This window comes from Platichthys flesus, chromosome 19 (assembly GCF_949316205.1).
Source record: "Platichthys flesus chromosome 19, fPlaFle2.1, whole genome shotgun sequence".
NCBI classification, from domain to species: domain Eukaryota; kingdom Metazoa; phylum Chordata; class Actinopteri; order Pleuronectiformes; family Pleuronectidae; genus Platichthys; species Platichthys flesus.
The window spans coordinates 21056557-21064707 of record NC_084963.1 but is presented as its reverse complement, the minus strand read 5'-3'; the positions used below and the strand labels follow the sequence as shown (position 1 = coordinate 21064707).

The window sequence follows — 8151 nt, the reverse complement described above, 5'->3', positions numbered from 1 at the left end:
TGTGCATTTAACTATGTGGGTACAAACACAGAACAGCAGAAATCATGTAAGTACAATAACTTAAAAGCAGATAACATAAACGGGTCCTCTCAGTCACATACTCATCCCATATAAAATGTAAATTTAAAAGCTGTTTTAACCGCTGCTTTAAGATGAAAAGGACAGTTTTGAAGCTTTACTCTGAAAAGCGGACGTCAGTCGTTTGCGTCATCACCTGATCGGCATGTCCAATCACAGCGACTCGTGAATACAGAGTATGTCTGCCTCAGATATGCGAGGCTGCTGTTGTTTGTTCCGTACAAGTGACTCTGTTTTCGGTTTTAATAACTTGCTGAAGTCGACACGACGCTGTTTCCCTGGAGGAGAAGATGAGTGCGTGGGAAAGCAAAGCCGAGGGCCCGGTGTGGAGGAGTCGAAGCGGAGAAGACGGACGCACAGTCCCTGAACAAAGGTGATACCCAGCCTACGAGCGAAGCCATTGCTAACTGCTAAGCTAACTCAGATTTGAAAAACGTATGAACATTAGCGCGACAGTTGTTAAAAGTGAAATAAAGCATTGGGTGCTTTAGCGGAACTAATGCATGTTTAAATATGTATGAACTACTTGAATCGAACAGTTTGTTGTCTGTAAGATTTTTCATAAATGTGTTTTTTGTTTGTTTGTAGGAAGCTCTCCCTCTTCACAGCTGTGAAAAAAATGGCCGGCGGAGCGAGGGTATGAATAAAGAAGAGCTGTTCTGTTTAAAATACATCCTCCAGGTTTACTTTATCTGATCCATTTCATAGTTTTGTTTTCACTGCCGGATTCCTGAACACAATGACGCAGTCACTGCCCATTACGCCGAGACTCGCTGAAAGTCCGCATTTGCAGTGCGTAAGTATGGGTTTAGGATTTTTGCTGTGGATCTTCCAACGGTGATGCAGCAAGGCTATTTCCGTTTATTAATAATAAACTCATGTTACTCATATTGTTTTACAGCTGCCTGTACTATGACGTCCTAAGACCCACTGTGAGCCGGTATGAAGGAGCTTCCACTGCAACCAACCGGACCTTGCCTCAGCATTGAGGAGTTCAGGAGACGGCAGAGAAGAAAGAGGGTAAGGTTAGATTCATTAAATCATTTTTCAGATGCATGTAGGTGTATGTTGTCATTGAACTGTGCTAATTGTACTGATTGTGTCTACAGCTGATTGAAGCGGGACAGATGACATCGATCCATCCTTCCACAGCCAGGAGCTCAACAACCTGTGTGCCACACTTCAAATAAGACACTGGATCTCACATCTACACACCACAGACGTCTACATACTGGGGGCAGATTCGGACAGAGTCCCACAAAGAACATATGACCCAGAGGCTGCAACGAGACATTTCAAGCTTCACCTGATTAGCTTTTCACTGGCTAGGCCAGTTGTGTTTGTACAATATCTGTGCTGTATGTAAATAAAGCTTTGACTCAAGATATACCTTGTTCATGTTTTTTTTTCCCTGTACAATATGTTCACATACTACATCAAGCATCACATGAATGTCTTAATTAACTGCTTTGCTTTTGGTAAAGGCTTACAAATAAATTATTAAATATTATATATATTATTAGTAACAACTATAAATTAATTTTTATTATAAATGTTGTGTGGGAGGGGTTTACCCCACGTGTGTGCTGCAATGACCCAGGGTGACCAATGGCAACACTTCTACCAACCAATCACGAATGACTTTCCGGGTTGGTTTCCTCCAATGGGGAATCGAGAGCGGCCCAGCAGCGGCTTCGCCCGGAGTCATATGCTAATTAGATAACACCTTCGCTCCTCGGCTCCGCGCACCCCCCCCCCCCCCTTTGTTCTCCAGACCCCCTCTCCGCTTCACTGTAGTTACTGTCGAAGGAGAACTCGGTGCTGACGTGCTATGAATAACTATTAACTTCAGGGGATCATGTAACTTCCATAGGATTTCCCATGACACTAATTCTGCTTTTCGTGTAGTGTCAGTTCATCTTTTGAATCCTACATAGAAGTGATTTAATTTACTATTTTACTTAGAACCTTGATAGAGTGTGGAACACACTGTGTCTGAGTAGCTACAATTTACTATTACATTTCTAGAATGTATAAACAAATGGTTTCCAGCCACTGGAATCTCAGGAATACCTTTTTTCCCAGTTTGATGAAATCCTTTCATGTGCACTTTATGACTAACAGAATGGTGAGGAGGAAGAGGAGGAGGATGAAGCTGAGGAGAGTCTGGTGAGGGTCGATGATGATGAGCTCCTGAAGAACAAGCGCCTGGAGAAGAAATGCAGACTGAAAGAGCGATTTAATGCAGAATACGATGATGAAGACGCAACTTACTTTGATGACCTGAGGGAGGAGCTGCAGAAACAGGCTGAGGTATCATCACTTCAGGTATCATGCTACACTGAGATGCTTTTTATTATCTGTCAGTTACTGTTACTGTCTTAATGTACAGGTATGTGATTTATCATTTAACCATGTGTCTGTTTGTATGTTTTATCTTATTATCTCAGCTGAACAGGGCAGAGTTTGAGTATGTGGACGATGAGTGCAGTACGAAGGCTTCAGGCCAGGAATGTAAATCAGATTAGAAATCTCCTCCCTCCCCCGTGAAATTGTCAACAACTTCGATCCCCATTACCCCATCATCCTCGGAGGTCTGGGCTTCAGTGAAGGCAACATAGGATACCTGCAGGTATGTGCAGTGGTTTGCACATCACTAATTGTGCTATGAAATTGTTGACACTATTAATTAACCAAGTTTGGGTTTATTTAAAGGTGCACTCTTCAATATTAAGGTGATAGTCATGAATTCTCTTCAAAGATTTGAAGTCCCTTAATATATAATTGCTGGTTGTGAAAACATTTGGACCATTTGGACACTTATTCATCAAACAAATTTAAAAAATGGGTCTTATGGGTCATGCATTTTATTTGATACTTTGGAATTATCTGTATTTTTTAAGCCAGTTTGGCTATACATACGTTTCCATTGATCGTCCACCTGTGCTTGTTCGTGTCAGTTGCAACTAAAGAAACAAAGCTGGTATAAGCGCTTCCTGAAGACACGGGACCCCCTCATCCTGTCCCTGGTCTGGAGGCGCTTCCAGACCATCCCCCTCTACCACATTGAAGATCACAACGGATGCAACCGCCTGCTCAAATACACACCGGAGCACATGCACTGTGGAGCCTCCATCTGGGGTGAGATGCAGTTAAAGCACTGGCGACTGTTTGTGTATTGTGATGAGTGAGATTTGAATCTATATGAACCTTAATTTGTTCATGTACTTTCCTGTCTTTATCCATTCACATAACTTCAATCAGCTGAAACGTGTTAGACCTGTGGTTCATTAGAATTAGTTATATCAATTACATGGAAATTCCAGACCCTAAAACAAGTCTTTTATTTTGATTCCTGTTAAAGATTATCCCTTGTATGATAATGACCATGATTTTGTTTTCTTGTGTCTCATTGAAGGTCCCATCACACCACAGAGCACCGGTTTCCTCGCTCCGCAGACAGTAGCAGGAGTTAAAGTAAGTCACTAAATCACTTGGTACAGTTCAAATATTAGAGAATAACCTCATTTAAATTACAGTTGTAACACACGTGAGAACATTGCCACCTTCACTGTGACCTGATGATTATTTTTTGAAAATAGATATCATTCTTCTTAATATCAGAATGTTGTGGTGTTTTTTTATTTGACAAACATCTATACGTATCATTTCTCATAGAATTTATAGAGTTCTATATAGACCCCTGCCTCATTCATTGTAGTATTAATGTGTTTGAATAAGTCAGGCTGCCGATTATCAGCTACTGATTTGAGTCAAACATCTATTGCTATCCTCTGTGTTAATTTCTTTAATGTTAAGAATGTTTCTCATAAGACCTTATCAGATTGCATTGTGAAACATCTGGGTCACCTAAATTTAGTGTAAACAAGAGAGTGAACTCTTGACTAATGACGGTATGTATTTTGCACTGATACACAAACTTAATGTTACACATCTTAAACAATATGATATGGGTGTCCCTAGACAACCAGACCTGTGTGCTTAGCTGTGACTTTAAATGACTGGAACCTCAGATAAAGAAAGTTATTATCTGACTTCCATAACTGAGGCATTCTCTACAGAATGTAATGTGCCCATTCTAATTCAGATCCATTGGATCATTGTGTGTTTATGTTGCTTAAAGCAGAGCATTCACTGCTTTAATGTAATCAGCATCTTATCTGACAATATCATGGTGTAGAAGTGCAAGGAAATACCAATATGTGATGATCAATGTCATTTATTGTGCACAAACATTACCTTAAGGCATCTGCTGGAAATGTTATGATCAACAATTCTCATGCAAATAAGACTTTAAAAACGCCACAAAAAGTGTTTTGGAGAGGGGGGTTTCAGAGGGAGGGGGCAGCTCTGGAGAAAGGTCTGTCAATCCAGGCCTGCTGCTTGGTGTGATGGAGACATGAGGTTAGCATCAGGAGCGGAGGCTGCAGGAGGGGCCGTGGAGCTGAGGCACACCTGTGCTGCTTCTCTTGAGAAGAACTGAAGGACACACAAACAAACCATAGTGTTAAATTATGAAGATGGTTCTCTCTGATTTTTTTTTAAAACATAAACGTCAGACAGGCCGCTAAAAACTAAAAATGCTGAAGCTAACAGCTACCCAACAGCAAGCTAATGGCTTCCTAAGGCTGCCAGGGAGTAGCAAGAGTAGCCTTGTAGCAAGAGAGTGTAGCTATTCACAGCCCTCACAGTTTTTCATCAGTGGAGAAGTACCTTGCCATGTTTTCATCTTCAGAGGAGTCATCCAAAGACTGTGCTGCTGTTCCAGAATATGTCAGGCCCGCTGCAGCCTGCTGGGCTTGAACTCTGAGCATGCAGAGTAGGCCCTCACGTCCCGTCTCAGTACATGCATCAGTCCTTCCTGAGAATATATGATAAAAAACAAAACGTCTCAATAGTGTGTATGTATACATGCACACGTACAAGGCTTTCTTTTCTACAGAAATATTTTTCCTGAGTTGATGTCTCTGCTTATGCCATCTAGAAATGTGAAACCAAATATATTTTGGCATAACTGTATGTTTTCGGATTGTCTAACTGTGTATTTGTGTTAAAGTCAAAAGGTCAATGCCACACTGAACTCATCTTATGGTTTCAGTTGTCAAGAGACACAGTGTCATATATACGAGAGAAAATATGTAGAAATATGTAGACGGACACTGCTCTGGTAAGCGGAGTCATACAACGCAGTGCGGTAATTCTAGTGTAGTTTTTTTTTAATAAATGGGTTATCTTTTTTACAATCTACAAAAAGTTATCTTTACATTTGGTCACAGAATGTTACACAAATAAATTGGCATTAAAGTTGGCATCTTGCTGTCTCGCCAGTCTGACGATGCATCTGAAGCGTCCATCAAGGACGTTCTGCAGGTAATTTGGATTGTTTGTTTCTTGTGAAGAGGAGAATAACATGAATTCATACCAATATCAGTTTACAATCAAACCTTTTTGTGTTAACCTTGTGTAAACCGAGTCAAAGGACATTGTACAACAATGACACACATTTTTCCACAGTACCTGTCGTTCACTACTGAACTTCTGACACCCATTACTGGACTGTGTCTTCCTGTGGAGTGGTGATGTTCTCAACGTTCTTTTTACAGTCTGTCAAAACAAAATTAGAGTTACAAATGTTAATGCCCCACAACCCATTGCCGATACGGTTGTATTTGTACACCACATCGGATCAAAACAAAACTGCAGTCTGTGAAACAAGCAGTTTTGGTAGATATAAGGGAAATGCTAATATTTCTGCATGAAACATATTCAGTCCCTTAAGCAAAATAACAATGATGGCAGGCCGCAACCTCAATGCCTTCGTCTACTTTGCTTACAGACAAAATTCTTTCAGTGTTATATTAACTTGTATGTCAGCAAGCGTACTTTGGGGATTTTATAAAAATGTATATTTGGCACATTATATAAAATGGTGTTTCTGGTATGTAACTTAAAAGTACCTCTTTAATGGTAGGATCATTTCTCTCCCTCATCTTCCTTTTGGTACGTGGATGATGGTAGTGGGCTAAACCCGGCTTCTCTTTCTCTCCAGGCTGCCCTTCCTGCTCTTCATCAAGCAAAACAAAGTGTTCGGTCCATGTTATTGACGTTAATGAAACTCCTTTTGCTTCACTTGGATCCTCCTTGATTAAAAAACAGAACATAGCAATTGTTTTATAAAATGAATCGCAACTCCATAACATGGAAACATTATTGTCATATTGCATACTATACATTAAACCAAATTGACCTGATATTGTGGAGTAATGATAGAGAAATACACTCCTTATTAATCTAAAGTATTCATAAATCAAATTCATGTTTATATTTATATTGTAGCGTCCCTCAATGATGAGCTAAGCGTCTTGAACTGGTTTCAACAACCATGTATTCACCTCCCAGGTAGCACAGGCTACCGTGGGCTGAACCATGTGGCTAACAATGGCGTATTAGTTGAAGAATAGCATCCATTGTGTGTATCAACGGACTCTGCATCCGCTGTCTCAGCACTCGGACTGTAAACCTAGATCGTAACAATCTTTAAAAACAATAAACTACTTACCTGACAGAAGGAAGATGACATCGTGGCCTTCCAAGGGCACCAGCTATTCGGCTCAGCACTGAGTTAAATGGACCGGATGTTTACAATCCACACGTCTGGTCCGCTCACCCAGTCCGGCGCAGTCGGTCCCCCTTCGGGATGAATGGTCTCGCAGGATCCTTCGCATTAGAGGTGTAATCTAGCCTCAAATATTAATATTATATAACGTGAATAACATTCATGATCCCTGAACGACACCACGCAGGGACGGTGATTTTAACAGCACGCTGCGCTGTGCTGGCATGGCAGCGTCTTGGCAACCCTCATAGCAACGATAAAAACATTCGTGATAACTATTCAAATATTTATCATAAGCACGTACTGGCTGAAGACTGTGGAAGCAAAGAGCACATTTCTCGCTAGAAATGGTGTCAGAATGTATTTTTATGCCCAAACTAAGTTACAAAATTATATTTTTATCTGAAAAAAACAAGGAATATCTGCCATGTTTTCCTCTCCGCAGACGGGAGCTTATGAGTCACGTGACGTGAGAACACGCCAATGCAAAACAATGGGCTGACAAAATGTTACCATCTCACACTCTGAGAGGCCAGATTGTGAGATGGTAACGTCGTTCCAAGTGGACCAACGTTGCCACTGAACGTTTTCTGATGAGACTGGGTTGCCATAGACAGGGGTCTGCAACCGACGGCTCTGAAGAGCCTCCCCTCCGCAGTGGCTTCCGGAACAGTGTTGTGTGTGTCGTGGACAGCACACACACATAGGCGCTGGGGCTCCGCCCCGCTCTGCTCACTCTCTCAGGGACAGACACAGTGTTGTCATCCTGTGGCGCACATCATCCTGCAGCGCACATCATCCTGGGGGGCACATCATCCTGCGCCTCACTTCATCCTGTGGCGCACATCATCGTGCAGCGCACATCATATTGCAGGGCACATCATCTTGCAGCACACATCATCCTGCAGCGCACATCATCCTGCAGCGCACATCATCGTGCATCGGCGCACATCGTCCTGCAGCGCACATCATCATGCAGCGCACATAATCCTGCGGCGCACATCATAACCTCACATCAACATGCAGCGCACATCATCCTGCAGCGCATATCATCATCGCCGCACATCATCTTATGGCGCACATCATCCTGGGGCGCACATCTAAGGAGGAAGGTTGGACCTAGAGCTAGAAGTTCCACCCCACATAACAGCCTTCTGATTAAATTTGATATTCTACCATTTTTCAGTACAGAACAAAATGGATTTATGTACGTGGGTGTACGTGTGAGACACACAGGGGTAGGAGTGAAGCTACCTAGAAGAAACAGAGACTAGCGTGAGTATCAGAATAAAACAGGAAGTGACATAGAACATGCAACAGGAAATGGTGTATCAGTGTAACCTTTTATTAGGACCTTGCTAAACAGTATTTACACAGATGTATGCCCAACTTAACTGTCCAGTCAACTCAGTACAGGTTCACTCCAATAAAGTTGT

At 41.9% G+C, this 8151-nt stretch overlaps 2 long non-coding RNA genes across 2 annotated transcripts; both read left to right on the top strand.

The window, feature by feature from the left end:
- The first annotated feature begins 233 nt into the window (after positions 1-233).
- LOC133975477 (uncharacterized) lies at positions 234-1463 on the top strand. Its single transcript, XR_009924759.1, has 4 exons — positions 234-451; positions 667-874; positions 980-1098; positions 1188-1463. It is a non-coding gene; the product is annotated as an uncharacterized LOC133975477 (long non-coding RNA).
- A 761-nt stretch (positions 1464-2224) lies between these two features.
- On the top strand, positions 2225-3648 carry LOC133975474 (uncharacterized). The gene is made up of 4 exons (XR_009924758.1): positions 2225-2406; positions 2529-2710; positions 3039-3219; positions 3497-3648. It is a non-coding gene; the product is annotated as an uncharacterized LOC133975474 (long non-coding RNA).
- The last annotated feature ends 4503 nt before the right edge of the window (positions 3649-8151 follow it).